The sequence below is a fragment of the Meleagris gallopavo genome, chromosome 7 (genome assembly GCF_000146605.3).
Source record: "Meleagris gallopavo isolate NT-WF06-2002-E0010 breed Aviagen turkey brand Nicholas breeding stock chromosome 7, Turkey_5.1, whole genome shotgun sequence".
In the NCBI taxonomy this organism is placed as follows: Eukaryota; Metazoa; Chordata; class Aves; order Galliformes; family Phasianidae; genus Meleagris; species Meleagris gallopavo.
In genome coordinates this window covers 23,376,574-23,398,274 of record NC_015017.2, presented here as the reverse complement: position 1 = coordinate 23,398,274, position 21,701 = coordinate 23,376,574, and the positions used below count along the sequence as shown (strand labels likewise).

The window sequence follows — 21,701 nt, the reverse complement described above, 5'->3', positions numbered from 1 at the left end:
GCCCACGATTCAGCTGCTAGGAGGGCTGGCAAAAGGCATTTTGCAGGCATAAGACAAGTTTCTGAGACAGGTCAAACTTTGGCAGTACTGGCCTCAAATTGTTTACACGCATTGCTCTTGCTCTTAAGCTGTGATATTTTCAGTGATATTTTCTTGGAAAAGATCTGCTGCAATGGATGTGACAATTTAGAGTAATTTTTAGTGGGCAAATCAAACTAAAAGCGGTAATTAAACGTAAGGTATTAATTATACAGTCCTGGAATAGGCCTTTTAGATGACTCCACACAGGGTCACACACTGAGCGCATGTGATATTCCTACCTGCTTGTTTAGAAGTGCAGTGTGGAAATGCATGGAAATATTGGGCTTCATTAGAAACATTCCTGAGTCTACTGAAAGGACAGCTTTCCTGTACCCAAGTAGGAAACACAATTCCTAGGCTTCTGTTACACCCTAGAGCATATACTTCCCTTAGGAGCCATCAGAACAAAGATAACAAGGCATTAGTCAGAAATCCGCATGCTCATGCTCAAGTATAACACATCCATTACACAGTCAGTAAGACACGCCAGTCTGACAAATTTTAGTTTAAACCACAATGATCCTTATAGGCCCCATCCAACTCGGGGTATTCTATGGTTCTATATATGTTCAACACAACACCACCTCACTCCTACTTTTGCCCCTCCTCAAATATGCTCCTGCTGCTGAGAAAAAAAAAAGAGCATCAGAAATTCAAAATGCAGCAACAAATAGCACCTGCTGCTTTTGAAGCTCTAACTCAACTGTGCACAGTGTAGCACTGGACTCAAGTCCTGCCGCTGCTTCGTTCACCACTGCTTTGCACGAAGCACAGAGGAGTCCAAGGATGCTAAGTGCAACTCTGCAGCTAGAGGGAAGCTTTGACTTTTGTCTCATGTGTCAGTAATGGACTCAGGATTCATTATTTACACTCAATCAGTGTTAAAGAGCCTATTTTAAGGAACAGACAGTAACTCCAATTGCTAACAGCTGACACCATAAAATACATGCAATAGTAGCTGATAAATTTTACCTACTGAGTCTGCTAACAACAGAGCTGTTTGTATCAACCAGTGTCACAGGGTATTGAAAAAGAACTCATTTCAAAAGAAAGTTGGAGGGAGCATCAGAACTTTGAAACCTGGTACACATGTTCTTGCTCATTTTCTAGTCAGTAGAGTCCATTAACATCAGTAAATATTAGGCTTAAATCCCAGTACTGCAGCAACAAGAATTAAGGTAGCTATCGCCAAAATGCCAGCCTCTGGGCTCCAAAGATGGAGCACGTTATGATACGCAACATATTTTGATAAGAACTAACTGCATCCAAAAAAAAACCCCAAAGCTCAGGAGAGAAACAGTGTATGTCACATTCGGCAAAGAGCCCTTGCCCTGCCAAGCAACCCACATGTAAAAGAGGTACTACACCAAAACACAAGTTCTGGGCATTTCGCGTTCAATTTAGTACCTCACAAATCTCCTATGAGTGTGACAAGCACCAATGAGGGACATTTCACGTGGGATGCACAGCGCAAGCAACTGGGCTGCAGCTGCAGGGCTCGCCTGCAGTCAGCCATTTCGAGGCGGTCCAGGCACCCCTCGCACGCACTGAGTCACAGGCAGACAGACAGCTCGCTGCGGTTAATCGCTTCCTGCATGATTAATTTCCAAGCAGAAAAAGAGGAAGGAACAAACAACTGCAGAAATAAAACAGAAACGATAGAACTCAAGGGGGAAAAATATACAGTCACCAATTAAATGCTGATTGTCCCTCTGTGCAAAAGGGTTCAAAATCCAAAACAGTATTGATGTGGTTCTTTCAAAATGTATTGCTTCCACTTACAGAAGAAAAAAAAATTGAATGTGAAAATGAGAAAATCAGGTTTGATCACCAAGCATTTTGCTAAGGTAGCTCTCAGCACAGAAAGGACAGCAAACTAACCACATGACAAAATAGTTGGGAAATGGTATAAAAACAACTGTTTTTCCAAGGGGGAAAAAAAAAATCAGCTCCACACAGGCAAAAATATTTTCTTTATGAACTATTGTCTAACAGAATACACAACTATTGAGTTGTTTTGATTCGCCCACATCCCTTGCTGCTCCCCTGGCCCTTGGTGGGCCTGACACTGGGAGCACACACATCCCACGCTGCAGTCCTGTGCAGCAGGAGTGCAAGAGTAGGGATGAGTATAAGGAGAGCTTCAGGGGATGCCAAAGGTACCCACCCTGCACACACCATGTCAGTAACTGCCACCTGAAAAACATGGCACGTTCTTCTCTCTTTTTATTAAAGCAAGAGCTTGGTTTCTATACAAATAGAAACTTGTAAATATGCATAAATATATAGTTGGTTTTAACCCCCCCTAAAAGGTTTGACACGAACAAATAATTCATTGCAGTGTGAAGCTACCTGAACAGACCGCAGAGGAATTCCCCTAGATGGTGGAGGAGGAGTATTTAGAGCCTCCCTGGCCTGTCACTCACACACGCAGAAATTTGGCAAAGCTTCTGACAGGTGCTGAAGAAGCCCCATATAGATGTAACGGAGACACTGTTGGAATGCTTTGTACCCACCCTACACTCAGCTCTAGCAGAACTAGGTCTTCATCCTCTTAACTGGGATAAAGAAGACAAGTGACATCTAAAATGCCCCTCTCAGTGTTTCTGGGTCCTTTAACTGCTCTTTTAGGTGTGGTTTTCACTGAAACTACACTGCTTTTGGTGCAGGGGTTACAGGCCTACAGGATGGGAGAAGGTCGGTTTTCTCACCCTGCCCAGAGGAAGCTGAGGTAGGAGAGGATGCACCAACATTTCACCCTCACAACCACTTGCAGAGAACTGGACAGTCTAAAGAGAAACTGACAAGAGAAATGACTCTACATGCATGAGGCCCAGGGAAATTCTGCAGAGATTCCATCTCCAGAAAGTCCTTTTTGACAGGGACAAATGCCAGTGCACAGCCATGGGATGCCAAGAGCAGCCTCGTGTGCTTGTTGGCCATGGCAAGCTGAGTGCAGCAGGCCTCCTCTGTCACCCAGGAGTCCTGCTTCAAAGAGCCAGCAGGGTTGCATCCATGGAAAATTACAGCTAAGAACTAGGCCACTGTGGTGTCAGAATGTTGTTTTAATCCAAGTATTTTAAGAAGTTTTTTTCTTCTCAGTGACATATTTTTCAAGATATATGGAAGATCGCTGGCAGTGGCGAGCTGTGGAGGACTGCCCTGATCACTGCTACAGTTGCTACTTGGAAGAAAAAAAAAATCTTTTGAACATTTAAAGTGTTTGGATATTGACTTGAGAAAAGATGACAACTTAAGAGCAAATACACCATAGCAGAAAATACCTCTCTTAAAATAGCAGTCACTTCCACCTAGCCCATGCTGCTGGAACTTCTTTCAGCCACTACTTAAAGAAATATTTTTGCCTGCTGGGACTCTGGGAGATGGTTTCTACCATCAGCTCATTGCTGATCCACAAGGAGCCCAGGTGCCATCCCCAGCAGGAGGTGGAGCAGATGCAGACAGGACGTTTCCAATTATGGGGCATATCCCAGCCCTGGTGCCTGTGAGACACCATCTATGACCATGCAGCTCACTCCCTCCCAATGGAAGAAAAGCCTTTTCCCCCAGACACTTGATAAAGAAATGCCCAGCAGCAAACAACTTCCCTCCTAGGCAAAAGCGATGTCTAAGGACCAAGCTGCTGGTATCTGAGCCCTTACTTCAGCTGTCCAGAGCACAGTTGTCTACAACATTCAATCGTCTATCATCCAGAACAGCTTCTGGCCAGCACAAATGTTTGAAACAATGCAAAAGATTCTATTATCCTAGGCACACTGCCCAACACAGCAAATGTGGGATTCACCCAGGGTTGAGGTAAGTAAGCCTCAGCACACAGTCCTAAAGAAAAGGAAGCTTGTTTTGGTGCTCTAGAGGCTATAGGGATACACTGTCCACCTGGGCACAACATAACAGAGGGGAACAAGGATCTGATGTCTTTCTCCATCCTACTTCCTTATCCGTTTCTCCTTGTGCATGCTGTGTTCATAAAATGCTGTTCCTAATACACAGTCTAAGAACTTCTCTCTGCTGGGGCTGCTTTTTCCAATGCCTCGTTACTATGGAAGTGCTCACGTAGTGTCAGAGGATGCTCAACAGCACATACACTGTGCCACACAGCCTTCTCCCAGAAACGTTAGTGGCTTTCGGCACAAGGAGCTGCTGGTAGGGTGAACAGTCTGGCTCAGAAGTTAAGGCTTTTCAGGATTGCCTCCAACTTCAATTAACTCTAACTCGAAAAAAGAGCACTACACTAAGTTATCCACTTGAAGAATAGGATGACTTCTGCCAGCATCAAACTTGTGGACATATCCCCACCACACTGTATTGCTCAGCTTTCCAACCTTATTAACATAGGGAAAATAACTTTTTTTTTTCCCCCCCACTGGCTTCCTTGGATTTTGACTTTCAACCCAAATACATACAACACAGAGAGTAAACCCAAGTACACAAAACATATAGGGCTCTTTCTCTGTTTTTTTTTTTAGGATGCTGCACATCTGACCACTTGTTTGCTTTGTGAAGCAAGAAGGAAATTCTACCATTTGAATCAAAGTGACAGAAGCCTGGAAGACATTTTTTCCTCTTCTCTCCACTGTTTTGTAGTATAACAGGCCAAAAAGTATTGGGAATTAGGAGTTAGTCTGAGCTGTTGCAACTTTCAGCCAGCACGGAAATAAGTGAGAGGAACCAAATTTGGTAAGTGAGCTCTGGGATGCTGCCGGAGGACTTCTGCTGACTGTGGTTGCACACCAGGGTGCCACAGGTCCATTGTGTAGTGGTATCTGCAAGGTGAGGGGCTTCTCCACCTGTCAGCCCCAAGGCTGGGTTAAAAGACTCCTGTCTGGAGGCGTAGATTATGTGGCAGGAGCTCCAGGACCTCTGCTGCATTCTCTGCCATGCCCAGGGAACAGTAGCAACAGGGCTGTTACTGAGCTGTCCTCAATCACCATCTTCTTCTGACCCCCAGGAGGACAGGCAGCAATGGTAGAAAGGATTTTACTATAAACAAAGGCACACAGGAAAAGATCAAGGATCTCACACTGCATTACTCCTCCATAGGCCTAAGTCTAGAATTCAATTGGCTTTAGTTTTCCAATAGGGTTTTTTAATATAAAGTGTTTTCTTTATCACGATCAGCTAATTCTTACTAAACCTGCAGTGAACTGTGACTGGTCTAATAAAGCCAGCATCTATAAAATAATATTAAAGTGGCGACTCCCTCTAAAGGGGAAATATCTGAGCCACATCAGGGCCAGACACATGGAATGAATTTAAAACACTGTTTTCCAATCCCACTCTACATAAATATTGCAATATTCCTAAAAGAATGGTGAAAAACTACAGTGTGATTAGTTTAGATTTCACATCAAAAGCCCAAACAAAACACTAAGTGGCTAGGACAGTCAGCAGGGAAAGACAACCACACAAGCCAGGCTGCATTAGAGTTTTTACAATCCAGGTGTCGACATGAATTAGAAGGTAACTCGAATACCTGTCCTTAGAGGAGCAATCAAAGACTGATCTGTCCAGAGTGTGGGAAAAACAAAGCAAAACACAGCTCCAGATCTGCGTAATGTAAGGCAGCCCACTCAGCCACAGACAGCTCAGAGAAACGAGTACCGCCTCAGAGCCAGATTACCGTCAGTAAAAGCCTCTGTTCAGTGTAGCCAGCCCCATAAATCAGTTTTGCGACTAGGTCTGGTAGAGATTTTAATTAAAAAGAAAAAAAATATTTTCCATCCTGAGAGTTAATTTTGGATGATTTGAAGCTGCAAAGCACTGAGACTTCAAGTCTTCTCTAAAATGGGTGGAGATGGAGAGTCTGATTTTAGTCTCATGAGTTAATGGAAAGGCTCAGGCCAGTTTTCAGAGGGGGCTGGATGAGACCTATTGTGCCTTACCACTTTGCTGAAAGTGTTTGAACTATTTGGGATGACCAGACTTAACAATTAAGAACACACCCCAAGAAATCTCCTGACTTTCTCTGCCATGCAAGGCCTTGCACTGTAGCTTGGGATCACTTGTGAGGTCATGAATCATATTTGCACGTAAAGAATGCATTTGAGGAATGTTGTACTCAGTAGTCAAGGTTGGTGGTGCTGGTTCCCACAACACCATCTTGTGGATGCATAAGGCTGGGGTGGGAAGGACCACAGCACAGAACTAAACAGAACAACCTTACAGACTGACTTGATACTAAATGAGAAGTCATTGTGCATTTAACTTACATCCCATGCTTGCAAACTTTGTCTGACTGCAAAAAGCTGCAAAATAGCATCTGATCGGCCATATAAATGCTTATTTTAATAATATGACCATGAAAAGTTTAGGTTTAGCTTCCTTTTTATGGTAGACTCCTGTTACTAGGCAATTATTTTCTAATTCCCAAAGGGATTGATGAAAGTTTGAGAATAAAGCAAAGTAAAAAACAGTTTTTCAGCTTATTAAGGTATAAATGAATATATACAAAGGAATATCATTTCTTGGAATACTTAAGTGTTGTAAGTATTTACTACGATTGGTGTTATATTATAGACCCTACTCTGAGAATAGCTATGAAAGGAAACTTTTTTCTTACATGATTTATGCAATAACGAACATCCAATTATTAAAAACAAATATCACTTTTAAAGCCTGAAGCATTCTGAAGCTGTGCAATGTACACTGGGTATGTGCACATGCAGGGAGTTGGATGACAAACTGTCCATTTGCACAAGCCATCAAAGCAGCTCTCAGCATCCGTTCTCGCTGGCTTGGAAGAGGGCCTTTGCCCTCTGAGGTTTGGCCTGCTGCGTATTTTGTGTTAAGTCTCAGAAAGCTTTCAGATGGCCTGCTATGGTTTCAGTAATGATATTAAAAGGTTCTCGGCAATACAAAAACAAATCTGTGGAAGGGATTTTAAAATCAGAATGGAAATACTAAGATGAGGTAAAAGTAGAAGCAAAAAGTAATTTGAAACAAACATAGTCTGCTTTAGCAAGCAGCCCCCCGTGCCCCTCCCAGTTACCTCTTCTGCATGCCGGAGCCAGCTGTAGCTCAACCCAACCTACCCAGATACCAAGGCCAAGAGGTGATCATCTTTCCAGAGGGATCTACAGAGCTTTAAAAGCTCTGCCCAACAAAAACAAAACAAACCCCAGAGTCCAAGGTGAATTGAGGATAAGAGACTCATACGAGTTCTCAATATCCTACCCTACCTGGTTTTTGTTTGAAAAGGATACATTTGAAAAACAAAAAGAAAAGCAACAGTGTTATTGGAAACACTATTTCAGGTGTGAATTCACATGATCATCTAATATCTTGCCAGTACCAGCAAAATGCTGTCTCATTTTAACCCACTTAAAAACAAGTTCAAAGTGCTATGGCTCTGCACTGATTACTTGCCTGGTTGGAAGCCAGCAAAAAACTTCTCCTGCGACTAGAGGAATATCCTAGTCTGCAGATAAAGGAAGCAATAAATTATTGCTATTAAAATATTGGACAGTAAGAAAACTCAAAAACTACATTTATATGGCCTGTACAAAATGAATAGACCAAACAGCCACTAAATAAAGTAGATTTAAGGTTGCCATTATCTCCATATTGCCTGATTCTTTGTATTATGTATAAATGCTACTAAATCAGACCATCTTTTTCTCTATTAAAAAACAGCAAATTTTATAACATACCCATATTAACTGTGTTAATCTACTGCTTTCATTGCTACATCAAGAAAAGGTTGATTTTAAAGATCTAACTTTTTATAAAGATCTATCAGCTCTCCCTCAGCTGATAGGAATAGCTATGGTTTCACCACAGACCTACAGAGCCTTTAACCAGAGAAAGGTAGCATCCAAAAGGACTAAAGTTGATATGTATGATAAATTACATGGACTGCTGGCTCAGGCTCTGAGAATAAATCAGCCTACTGGCAGCAAGACGAGGAACTCTCTTCCCCTGCAATGCTGATCCCATCACATGGCTTGGTCAGAGCTGGCCAGCACTTCCCTGCCTCCAGACTGGTTGCAGGACAAAATGAACTGCTACCAAATTGGAAATACATGCAGAATGCCTGCAAAGGATCCCTTGCTCTACGTAGGCTTCTTGCGAAGACCAGCTCCAAAGAGAATAAGGGGTTTGGTGACCATCCTGCAGGTCATCACCAGTGCACAGGGCATCCTGGATGGAGGAACAAAAGCAAGAAGTACACGAGACACGCTGACTGTTCAGCCAGCACAGGGTGAGCTCCAGATCAGCATCATGGACTGAAACCACATGAGGGAGCTGGAATGGGAGGAGCGGTGCTAATGGAGATCACCAGGCATGAAGCCTGCAGCTCTGGGCTGCTCTTTCAGACTGCCATTCAGGGAAGGACTGGTGGAAAGGCAGGTCTCTGTTTGGTTTGGTTTGGGTCTGTGTGAAGCAATAAAAACCAACCCACAGTGCACAGAATGCCTTTCCATATGTCATGAGAGACTGTAGCCTTCAGTGTCTAAGCCTGTATGTATGCTACATACTTATGTAGGCGTGGCACTCCTGTTCCTATCTCCAACAATTTCCATTTGGTCAAATCTGGAAAACATCCTGAGTAATACAAGAATTAATTTTTCTGTTAAATATTTCCAATGCTGTCTTTTGGCAAAAAAAGACACTGAGAGTTGCTTGGAAAAAGGAAGGCACAGCAAAGAGATGTTTCAGTTATTTTACAAACAAGCTGCCAAAATGCAAAGAGCAAAATCCAAGCAATACAAGTAATTCTTTGCATTTATACCACCATAAGCTAAGTGGAGATCGGAACACCGACCAACCACAACTACCTTTTAACTCACTTTCTAGAGTGCAGCTATAACAAAACTCAAAACAGCCTTGTAAAGCTGTTTTTACACACATCTGAGCCGGTCTACTCTTGCAGCAGGACTTGACTGCATGAAATAAAGCCCCATGAGGTGCGATAACACTCAAACAGCGGATTCAGTGTTTACCCCTGGCACTTCAACTGATGTCGGGGTTATGAAATTTGCACATATGCACCTGGGTACTCACAGGACACATCTGCAGTGGATCATGCCAATTTAAACACACACAGCCAGGGCGCACAGTTAAGCTGTCCATACTTATTCAAACATTTTCATTGTCCAGTTAAAAGCTCCATAACTAAGTACAGTTTCTGAAGACTTTATTTATGACATATGCTTCTTTACTTATTTTGGCAATTATCTAATAGATGACAAAGTATAAGTTCTGTTTTGTATCAGTCCGTGGTTCTTTTAAGCTCAGAGCAATTCTAACATTATATTAAAGACTTCTCAGTCTATGAATTTAGGTTCCCTGTTCTACTGAGAGAGGGATTAAATCCTCTATTTTTGTGTTGGTCTACTGCAGTATTCAATAACGTGTTCTTGGAAAATGAAAGTAATAGAGACAAATGCAAAGTTACCACATGTTCCCAGCACAAAGCTATCCCACTGACTGCCCAAATCTATCACTATCCAGTATTGGGAGGGACTTTATATGAGCAAGTGCCACTGGAAGCGGGAGGACGCAGATGGGAATAAGTAAGGTGTCCCAATGTCCTGTAGAGGGGACTTGTTTAAAGTCTGGCACAAGTCAATCCCAAATCAACCAAGGACAACAAAGTGAAAAAACACCTTCCTCCTTTCCTCCGTGTCTCTGATTATAGAAGTCTTTGCTCCAATTTATTTCACTTCGGAAACAACCTTTTACAGCTGCAGATGGCAAGTACTTACTCAGCTAGTGAGCAAAAAGAAGTTGGAAAGAGTGAATATTAATGGCATGGGTTCTGATGGGGAAAAGAAAAAAAAGAAGGCAGGCCAACATCTTCCATGGATTAACAGCAACCGCTAGCCAATCTTCCCCTAAACAAAGAGGGAGCATGTTCTACAGCCTCCTTCTCAAAAGGAAACTGCGCGACCAGACCATGTGCTGTGGCAACCCTGGCTGTCCTGCACCCAGTGCCATGGCTCAAGCCACACTCCAAAGCTGGTAGATCCCTCACGTTAAAGCAGAGTCTCTGACTGAGTCACTGACAGATAAACAAAAGTAATTTCATTCTGCTATCTGCATTTTATTTTACTTATTTATACTCCATCCATTTTCCAGGACTTTCAACAACCAAATGTTCTCATACAGCAAGGTGCTCCAAGGCAATGCATCACACTACAGTAACATCACTTGCAGGATCACATCTAGCTGACTGTGCATATATCCTCCCCACACAGGGTGCCCAAGGAACAGCCGATTTTGGAGATAATTTGCCTCCATGCAAGAGAGCAGATTTAGCCAAACTCCTCAAGGTATTCAGAATGCAGGTGTTTTTTTGTATAAAAAGTAATAGTTCAGTGCTAGTAAAGGTATTTTTGGCATACCACACCTGTAAAAAAATACCCCCACAAAACCAACAAGAGCCACATACTATCCATTCAATAATTGCATTTCCTTTTTAGCACATACTTAATTGGCAGGTCCTCTTACTCCATGTGACTGTTCAAATTCATCTTCATTTATGCCAATCTACCAAAAGCTCAGAGGAAAAAACTTCAGGCTGGTCTGCACAGGGCAGCTGCCCTGACATACCAGGTATTTGGGGTTGGCAGCCAATTTCCCCTTTAATTTCTTTTAACAAGAGTGGCTGTCCCAGTTAAACCCTAGCTAAAGTTAGCAGCACACTTGCTGAATCCTTTAAAACATAGCTGAAACTCTGTTCAATTTGTCTGAATGGTTTGGTCAGCTATGCGGGGCAAAACCAAACCAGGCTTAAGTGAGTTTGGAGACTAAGTTTAGCACACGGCACACTTAAATAATACTCCTAACATCTCTTGTTTCCAAGACCGGAATTAGCAATTAAATGTAGAGTTAAGAATCACTGAAAATCTGAGGCTATAAGCTTCTAGCAAAAAAAAGGCTTTTCCAGAACTCATATGTAGAAACTCTGCAAGCTTTTGAATCTGGATCAAATCTCAACAGCTGGAAGGAAGCTTTGTGTTGGTTTTATCAGGTCATAAGACATTATTACTCTCATAAAGCCTACATTCTCTCGTCAACTGCAGTCTTGATGACTGGCAATCCTCAAACAAGTGATTTTGCAAGGATCACCATTTTCTTCCATATCTGTCAAGGTGCCTGTTATGTGAGCCAAGTCTGCAGCCAAGTGCTGTTTCAGGTTAGCCCTGATCCATCAAGACTTGACACTAGGAAATTTTGATCAACACTGATTAATCTGGTTTTACACAGCCAGCGTGAAAGTGAAGTTCACCATTAGTACCAGAGTTTTGAGATCGATGATAAAAACGAGCTGTTCTCTGTCTTTCACTCGAGAAAGCAGCACAGCCTGGCTTTCCAGGTTTCTTTCATCTCCCTTTCACACCAGGAGCAGACCTCATCAGCTGCTAGTGGTAACTCTATACTCCCTCACAGTACACAAGAAACTTACTTTAGCTAGTGCTGCTACAACGAAAAGAGCAAAATCTTTAGAAACTCAGGAGCAGCATGACACTTGTCTTCCCTGGAAAGTGGAACATGGAATATATTGCATCATGCATATGATTCAATGTTCACTGTCTTGAAAATAACTAACCAGCTTTCATCAATAACGAGCAAAATATAAAGTTAGCCAACAAGGAGACTGAAGTATAGGCTGGAAGAGGAAACATATATCCCTCCTCTTCCTCTGAACCACAGTACCACTCCTGATAGGTATTTGTTTCTCTTCTTCTTAAAAATCTCCAGTGATAGAAATTCTGCAATATCCTTCGGTCATCTATTCTACACTTTGTTAGCTGTGGGGCTAGTGAAATTTTTCCCAGTGTCCCACCCAGTATCCCATCCCAGTCTTCACTGTGCAGATTTTAAATGCAATGCATTTCAACTACAGATTCACAGTGCCTGAGCAAGCCATATCACCCATTAGCAGTCCCACCTGTGAAGCCTTAAAACCTTCCACTGTTAGCCCTGTGCCACTGAATCAACAAAAAGCACCAGATGTGTTAAAAGCTTGTGGATTTGGTGGAAAATTGGAATAACCTAAGGCACTTCAATCTGACATTAGGAAAGGTGTGCCACGTGGGATCACATCAGTAAACTAGCATTGCCAGTTTACCATGAAACAAAAAACGACTTTTGCAAAGAATGAAATTTTGCAACTACCACATTCTAAGCAGACACTTTTAATAGTACTTATGAGATAGTTCTATGCCTTCTGACTGTTACAGGCATTTCACAGCCTGGAGAATACACATGCTGGAGACCTGTTTCCCACACTACTACTCACACAGTAACACTTCCCTGCTCCTTCTCACTCAGATCCCAGGGCTCTGTACCTCCTCAGAAGCTGGAGAGATGCTTGGGCAGAACAGCAGAACACGAGACCTGACAAATTCACTTCCAGAATGCACCTGCTGAAGCTAATTAGATCACAGGAACATTTCCCAGACTGTACATTCCTGCAAGGAAGAAAAGAAACAAACACCCATAACATTATTAATTGCAAATGGTGGAGACCATGAAGCCTGAGTATATTTCTGCTGGGCATTTCCCTGTGTAGGTATAAACTCTGTGTGAGAGCTGGCAGTGTCTAGAGACGAAGCTGACTCCATCTAAAGAGTAAAATAAAAGGAAAATACACTGACTGTGCTCTCAGGATCAGTTCCTGAGACAAAAAAGCCCAATTTGTTTTCAAACAAATTTGAGACCATTGCCTTGACTTCAACAGAGCACTGTAAAAGCCACTATAAATAGTGGAATGAAAGCAGGACAGCCTAAAAACGTATGTGGATGGATATGGTGGGAAGACTGGAGTTATCTACCGCTCCTCTTAAAATAGGTGCATTTGTCAACCAACATTGTAAGGAAGAGGTTTCTACAGTTTAAGCTAGAAAAAAAACACATGCAAAAGCTGAAACAAATCAGCTAAATAAAGTAAAAGCAACCTCCTTCAACCTCAGGATGGTTTTAACAGCTAACTACAGAAATGATTTGCAGAACTTCCATTCAAGTGAGGGGGAGGGAAGGGGACGGCCAGCAAGATGTTTGTGGAATGTACTGCAAACTATGCTGTAGCAAAAGACACTCTTGTCCATCTAAGGTACTTAGTAATAAACAGCAAAACAACCGAGTCAGTTTAAAGGAAAGTGTAAGAACAGTAACTGCTCAGCATTTTATTGATTTACTTACATTTAGAGATCAAAGTCTCCAGACTCCAATTCCTCAGTGGTTTGAAACTCATGCCTACACAGTGTGGTGAAATAAAACCCACATGGGGAGCCTACTAAAAGCTGCCATTACAGTTTGGGTTTGCATGAGCTGGCACTGTACACCTTAACTCATACTTTCCCCTCTGCAGAAAAGGACAACGCAATGCTGTGGGCCCATGTGTACAATGGACACAAAGCCAACAGCGCACTGCAGTCTGCCAGCTGATGGCGAGCAAAGCTGGCTGGTGATTAAAGTGGCATCATGAGTGCTGTTTGTACCATTTATTAGCAGATTTAAGGGAACTTTAAAGCTTTAGTTAGATGAAATCAACTATCTCAGAACTACTAAGTTTTATACTAATACTGCCCAAGGGAAAGAAACCAAAATAAATCATTAAAAAAAACAACATACAGAAAGAGGAATGTTTCTTCCATAGATGTTATGAACACACACACACACACACACACACCACCCACCCATTCCTCCTTTCTTCTGAACTACAGTGAAAGAGCAGTTTTATTTTCCCGAGAACAGAACTTGTCCCCATCTGGTTCCATTTTTTTTACTACTTTCTTCTTTAGGTTTCCTTCTCTCCCATTCCAACCCATATTTACTTCCTTTTGTTTAGTCTGTATTCCTTATTCCCTCTTCTCTTTTTGCAGATTTCCTTTTTAATTTGTTTGGGAAAAACACACTCTTGCCCTGATTTTCTTAACACAGGCTGGTGCAGGGGCCCATCAGGAGCCCCCTCTCCCATGCCCTTTTCCCCTCTTGTAGTCCTGGCTGGGCTTGCTCTTGGTACAAGGCATGAAGCTGAGGGCTTCTTTATTTAGAAAAGTGTACCAGTCTACTTTTGAATTGTATTTCAAATACCTAGTATGAACCACAGTGTGGAAGGTCAAATATATTATTTACAAGCCATTGTATGTAGTTTAAAACAACTCCTAATCTGTATGAGATGAGCCACTATAAAGCAGGATTAGGTTGAAATTAAAACGTCTGCAGTGGGATTTTATTAAATTGGTTTTAAATTACATTCTTAGTAAATACAAAGCTGAAGATTAGAAATCTTAATAGAGCAGAAAGATCGCTTTGGGACAGAACTGTGGCACTCCTTACAAATCATGCTAGATTTGCAGAAACAGAGAGGCCCAGCAAAGGCCAGAGACTGCTGCTTGCAAAACTCTAAAGCTCAAAACTTAACAGTAAGCTCCACGAGGCTGCCCAGACACTAGGCTCTGCAATTTCCAAGTAAGAGCATCCTTGTCCTGATGTGGGCTACGTGCACATCCTGTGCCACTTCCTCCACCCCCACACTCTGCCAGGAGCACGTGCACCTGCACCGGGCTGGATGGGGGTTCTCACTTGTGGGACTCAACCCCAAGGGGCTCATCCCATCTTACTATCATTGCTACACTGCCCATGAAAGCCAGGCACCACCTGGCCTAACCAGCCTCATGGGATGAAGACCACGTTTTTGCTGAAGTTCATATGCATAGGAGGAAAGATTTCCTTCTTTCATTCATTTCCAGGGATCTCCCCCACTAGCATGATAGAGATGGAGAGCTGTGTAGTAAATTTAGCTAAACCTTCACTGCAAAGTTTATTTCAAACCCTGAGAAATACTGCTAAAATACTCGGTATTTTGTCATCAGTAAGTTTAATTTCTTTTTAACTTTCACTTCAACTTCATGTTCAGCAATTTTAATTAATAACTTTTTTTTAGTAATATTTAAAAATAATGAATACATTTTTACATGGGGATACAAAATGTACAACCCTCCAAATATGCTTGCCATGAGAGTTCCAAGTGCTGCAGCACCATGCTATTTCCTGCCCAACACAGGGGGCTCCCAGGCCAAAAAGCTTCCAGCACAGCAGGGCTGAGATAGACCCCCTCAACAGATATCACAAAGAATGAGAAAAAGCTTTAAAAAAGCGAATACATCAATAATATCAAATAGAACAGCTATAAACTCAGTACCAGCCAAAATGACCAAAGTTCCTGCAATAATGAAAAGTATTAACCTGTTAGAGAATAAATGAAACAACCAGTCATCTGTTGATTACATCAAAAACTTTGAAAAGCCAAAGATATTCTTTGTATTTCTACCAAGATTCAGTTCCATGTCACCATCAAATATCAAGGCAGGCTCCCAGCTTCTCACAAACTCACAGAAAACCTTCTTCCTATTTTTGCCTGTGTAAGCCCCTGTGGCAAAGTCCACCTTGCCTGCCAGCTGCTAACACAAGTGCCTTGCTAAGCGCTTCTTAGCGCCTCACTCCACCAAAACAGTGAAAATCCACACATGGACCCCCTCCTTAGGATGGTTAAAAGGCATTTTAAAAAGACTAACCTGTGCTATTTGAATTTGATGGAGGTCACGGAGCTCTGAACTTCCCCAGTCGCTTCGATCTCGTTTCCTGTAGAGAAGCACATGACCCTATGCATCCTCACCGCACCTTGCTAGACTTGCTTCATTTACTTTTTAAAACCCAATGAAGAAGCTGTCTCTTACAGCATGTTTAAAAGACTTCTGCTCCCATGACATGTCAGTGTTGAACCACTGACATTTCTATATACGCAGAAAGGGCCCTCCTCCGTTTCCTTCTGAGTCACTACACGACTCAATGGCCCTTTTTGTACTACTTTTGTGTATTAATACCAAATCCTAAATGTGATTCTACTACAATATGTTCAACTCCCACCTCTCTCTTTTTAAAGAAGAAAAAAATGCAACAGTGGAGAATGTAATTACACTGAATGCATGGGAAATTTTAGTCCAAGGCATTCATTTACCAGACTATCAAATGGGTAAAGTATTGATGTATCTACTTGGAATAGTGCAGTTAGTGTAAATTTTTAGAAATATTTTTCATTAGAACACCGCAAACAATTTTCATAGGAGTTTAAGTCCTATGGGAAAGGGTTTATGACTTTGGAAGAGCAAAGATTCTCTTCTCAGCAGTATGTATCCACACACTGTCATCTAAGGAGAGGACAAATGGACCTGAACATAGGTCATGAAAGGGTGGTAAACTCATGGATCAGATGAGTACATTTACAGAGTTAGTCAATAGCTGGTATTTTAGCAGATGAAGCAGATCAAGGAACTGTCTAGCCTTCAGACATTAAGACTTTTTGATTTTTCTTTTTTAATCCCTAGAATCATCACTGTCAGTCAGCAGGGAACAACTGCTGGCACAAAGCTGGCTGCAATGGTACCAGGCTACAACACAAACCCACAGCTTACACAGAGAAGCCCAGAGCAAACCAACACAGGATATTTCCGCGCATTCTGTTTGGTGCATTTTACACAATTTCTAAGTACACGACGAGATTTCCACTGAAAATGTCATCTTCTAAATTCAACTGCACCAGATGAAGACCTGGTTGTTGTGAGTAGCCTCCAGTAACACCAACCAGGGGTCACCTCCTGGCCCACTCCCCACAGGCTTCTTGCTTCAACCAAACAAGTCAAATGAGCTCCGATTCCTTCTATTTGTGGTTAACGTGTCTAGTTCTAATGGAAAATGAGAGGGAATGGCTTGCAGGAATCCTCCTCCCCACACAGAGGTGAGAGAAGCAAGCTGCGGCAAAGAGACAGTAACATGCAGTGGGACTTCACAGGCTGCCGAGATCTGCACTTGTGCTACAACAACCATTGACAATCCAACTTCCCTACAAGCTGGCAGATACCATAGAAGATACAGATGAACCTGGAGGGACAAACTCCAGAAAGGAGAATATCTGTCTAGCATAGCAATGTTTTCCAGTACAAGCACCTCAAATTTAAGGACCTACTGCAGCTACATATTGCACAAATCACATCTGCCTAATAAATGACACGTATTTTAAATGCAGATATGCAGGGGAAACCCCTACAAAAGGAAATACACAAGTGAAAGAAGGACTACTCCATGAGACAGGTGCTCCATGTGACACTTTTTGGGCACACAGAAGCCTACTTGTGCATGCAGCTCTGAGCTCCTGTAGTTGCAGTCTGAGTGCATGTACAAACGTGCCCACAGATGCACCTGCTCTGCCCCGACTTACAACTTTGGGCCAACTGGCCAAAGGGACATTAGGGTATTATTTACACTGGAAGACACTTGAGAGCACTGTGAGATGCATGCAGCTTACACACTTTCTGGCACTGAGCACTCAGAGCTATTATATGCTGGACCCTAGGCTTCAGAGGCACAGAAGGGAAGTTGAAGAGTTCAGGAAGTCGCTGTGTTTGTTCACAACACACTGCTTCATTGTACTCGTCTTCAGCTGCTCACCCAGCAGCTCCTGGGCTAACAGTTGTCACTGACAAGAGAGTTTATTGCTCCTTTTTTCAAGGGGCTATGTTTACAAAATCACTTTTAACATGTTAACGCTGCATGAGGATCATGACATACGCTACACCATGCCAGAGCAGTGCTTGCAGCCTCCGATGGGGGAAATGGAGTTCTATACTCCCCCAGATACCACATATATACTCCTTCTCCACATTGTTCAAGATGCATGGAATGCATTTTCTCAGTGAGAAACTCCTAGCCATCTCCTTCTTAAGCCATGCCCAAAGTGTCCTTCAAGGGTGTCACCCCAGCCAGCACACCTCAGTGCGGCTCCATGGTCTTCACTGGGGTTGCACATAGCAGGTGTGTGACACCTGGGGGATTCACGAAGCCAACACAGCCCCCACAAGGCCTGTTCTGGTAAGCTTCTCGGTGCCTGGGCCACCAGGAAGACCAAGGGATCTGTCAGCTCTGACTGCAGAACACTGCAACAGGAAGGGAGGCATCTAAAGTCCTCTATTCATCAGCCATTTATTTCCCTGTCCTTGTCATAGATGAGGAATCTGTTGACTGGCACCTTTTGGAGGACTGTAGCTCCTCTGGGATTTTTGGTAGCTATATTAGGTGGTAAGCCAACTGCTTGAAACTGACACCGGATCACACTTCACGTACATGCAAGACAAAATCACTTTATCTTCTGAGAGGAAAGCCCACCCGAACCCCTTCCTTTCGTGCACCTGGGTGACCAATGAAATGTGCCCATGACATTGCCCATAACATGGCTAAAGTTGTTTTTAAGGCTCTAAATTGATTCACCGTCACTTGTGATGGAATCAAACAGTGTTTGATTTACCAAAGAGGACCACCCCAGCTGCAATAATAAGTTGCACAGTGGTCTGACAGATGAACTACACCAGGATGTTAATGGCTGTGGCTGTAGGGCCTTTTACATAGATAATTTACTGTCCCGTGCCGGCTATGGGGTTTAGAAAGCAACCATTGGCTCTGAGGTTTTGGGCTTAAATTAGAAACATGCATAGCTACATCTCAACACATTTGATGATTCTTGTCCAGGTGATACTAATGGAGCATGCTGAACGCCACAATTCAAACTCATGCACATCACTGGCCTTACAAAAATGGGCACTATTTGTTATATAGAATCTCACCTCTCTCACTGATATGGCCATATCTGTACACACACACACACACACACACACATGAGTGAATACTGTGAATAATGTTTTCCATCTGGTACCTGTCACCAGCAAATACAAGCTATTAGCATCCTAGTGACTGGGCAATACAATCTGTTCTGCTCCTGACCTCGAGCGGGCGTAACACCTGTGAGCACAAGAGTACACAGTCATACAGAGCTGCTAAAACAACTACAAAAATCCCAAATCTGCTTGCCAAATCACAAGAGCTCAGCAGTAACACAGAGGTGTTCAAACTTCAAAGCAGGAGCACAGTCAGCAAGAGTTTGTTGAAAGAATTACAACCAGGCATGGAAACTGGGACTTCTCAGTAGCATGTAGTCCCTGCTGTTTCCATTTCCTCTTCCTCATTATCAGCACAGATGGGGGCTGAAGATTAGTAAACAGTGGGTGTTTGGGGTGAATTAGAGCATGTGTGATATAGAGCTCGCTATCCTGGTGGCATCAGCGTGACTTCGCAAAGAGATGTAAATATTTAATGGTGCCCACTATGCCTCTTCAGAACTATGGAATATTAACACACTCCTTGGAGGTAACAATGATGGAGGAATCTTACCAGGACTCCATCTTGCCCTTCATCTAGGACATGAACAAAGTCTTACAGCCAAAACCTCCCTCCTTCTCCATAGCCGTCTGTGGGGAAAATGAAGGCTTCTCACACTGCTCCCATCCTGTCTAAAACCAGAAACAACAAACTCTGGGACAAAATAAAGAAATTCCCTTCTTCAGAATAGAGGAAAAAATTCTTCCAATGTAATCTTTAAAGAGTTTCCAAGCTGCTAGGCTATTGGGTTTTTAATGACCATTACACCTAGACAACAGATGCAAAGGCAAGCAAACTAGTAGCGCAATTAGAAATTATTCTACTTTTCTTTAAGCATTTACTTTTTAAGTGGATTCTCTGTTCTTTGCCCACTGCCATAAGGAATAATCTTAGAAAAGATTCCCTCTTCTCACACCCAAAATCTGATTTTAGCTGTCATTTTACGTATTAAAATGCCATTGCCACATAATTAACTAGCGAAGAACAATACTTCCCTACATTGATATATTAGCAATTTTGAAGGGGAATCTGAGAAAGTCTAGATTATTTTTTCTCTTGCTCTCAAGTCTACACAAAACTAAGAGCTGTGTGTGAGAGATGTTATGTATTCAGCTATTGCCCTTGCTTGCCACAGGTTATCCTTTCAGAAGACAGCTATGTAAATAAAAGCCATCAGTAAGAAAACAATACCCTAGAAATGCCTACTGATTTCTTGACTTGAGTGAGAACTCCTGAATTGACAAACCATGCTCTCAAAGTGATTTGCTTGTCCAGCCCCCACTACTCCTGGCAGTACTGATATTAATGGACTCCTGAGGAAGAGTCCTACTCTGCTTCCTTAATTAGGATAAAGCAATCACAAGACACATTGTAAGAAGATAATTATTTTGTAGAAGTTTCTTCATATCACTACAGAGAAATCAAAGAATTAGTTTGTTCACAGGAACAAAAACAAACAAGCAAACTTCTATGAAAAGGAACATTATACTGCTGGCTGCTTCTAATACTCGACTTTACATAATACCTCATTTCTCAGTTTGTAGCCTTTTTACACAATAACCTTGAGACATGGTTTCCCTTGCACTTGATCAAAGAATGAGATTACACAACAGACACACAAACAGAAAACATTTGCTGTCTTTTCAAAGAGTATTTTCAACGATTCTTGTCCAGTAAAAGCCGCCTAGCCATTTTTCCAGAACACCTCACCAGAGACATGCCTACGGTCTAACTATCTCTCTCAATATATGAGCATTATAATGTGATAATATATTTATTATTGAGCAATTTGTCTTTAGCTATTAGCGTGAATTGCGAAGTTTATGAAGCTTCAGGTATGAACCATATGATGAAGAGTTTTTATATACTTGGTTCTTTCAGTAGAAAATACTGTTTTAAAAACCACAGTTAAATTGAGTAATACTTTATACTCAACTTCCCATCAGCATTTGTGCATGTACACACACACACACACACACACACAGGGGAACAAAGCAAAATAAATCTGCACCTAAGAAATAATGATCTACTACAACAGCCACACATTTTAAAGCTACAGAAACAGCATTTTTTGATGAGACCAGGTTTCGTCTGACATGGCCATACAGTCTCAAAGTGTTACTTCTGTACCAAGTCTACATTTTCTCTTCAAGTGGGGAACCTCTCTATGGAAAGCATCTAATGTCTGTAGCTAAAGACTCCTACATGAATTGGAGCTTAAACTATAAATTGAAGATTATTAAGATGCATGACATTTATACCATTATTTTGCAAAAAATTGCCATTAAATTCTGAGTTCTTATCATTTGATTTTTAGGGGGATTTTGCCTATTATTTTTAGTTGTAAATCAAAACCCTTTTTTTCTCCATCATCTGTTCAACACATGCAATTATGAAATCCAAGCAACTAGATTCATTTTTGAAAGAGGTCTACTACTTTCATCTACTTTATTTCCTCCTTTACATTCGAATGTTCATAATAGAAGCACTGAAAATTTGTGATTATCTACAAAATAGAAAGGGAGCTGACAAGTTGCAGGCTAATACAGGAGTACTTACTGGCATTATTTAAGTGGAGTAAAGATCTGCACACCATGTTACAGTAGCAGCATCCTACCCAAAGCTCATGCCCATTTCTTTGTTTGGTTGTTTGTTTTTTTAAATAAGTCCTCATGAGCAGGAACTTGAGTCCATTTTTTACATTTTTCCCATGGGCGGTATTTTCCACATCAGGAGCCTCAAGATGCCAAATATAGACACAGATCGGAGTCTGTACATACTTGCTGGGTGATTATAAAACAGTATCAGCTCCTCTGCTGTGTAGTGGATGAGACTTGTTACTCTTCGCACATGCCCAAGTGCCAGCAGCTCCATAATAACCA

General features: G+C 42.0%; 1 long non-coding RNA gene across 2 annotated transcripts; it reads right to left on the bottom strand.

Annotated features, from left to right (window-relative positions):
* Positions 1 to 4,555: 4,555 nt before the first annotated feature.
* LOC116216823 lies at positions 4,556 to 18,744 on the bottom strand. 2 transcript variants are annotated; one of them, XR_004160342.1, is made up of 3 exons: positions 15,630 to 18,744; positions 12,399 to 12,521; positions 4,556 to 5,082 (listed from the first exon to the last, which is right to left on the bottom strand). It is a non-coding gene; the product is annotated as an uncharacterized LOC116216823 (long non-coding RNA). The 2 variants fall into 2 exon arrangements; XR_004160343.1 differs by lacking the exon at positions 4,556 to 5,082 and adding an exon at positions 7,501 to 7,519.
* Positions 18,745 to 21,701: the final 2,957 nt, after the last annotated feature.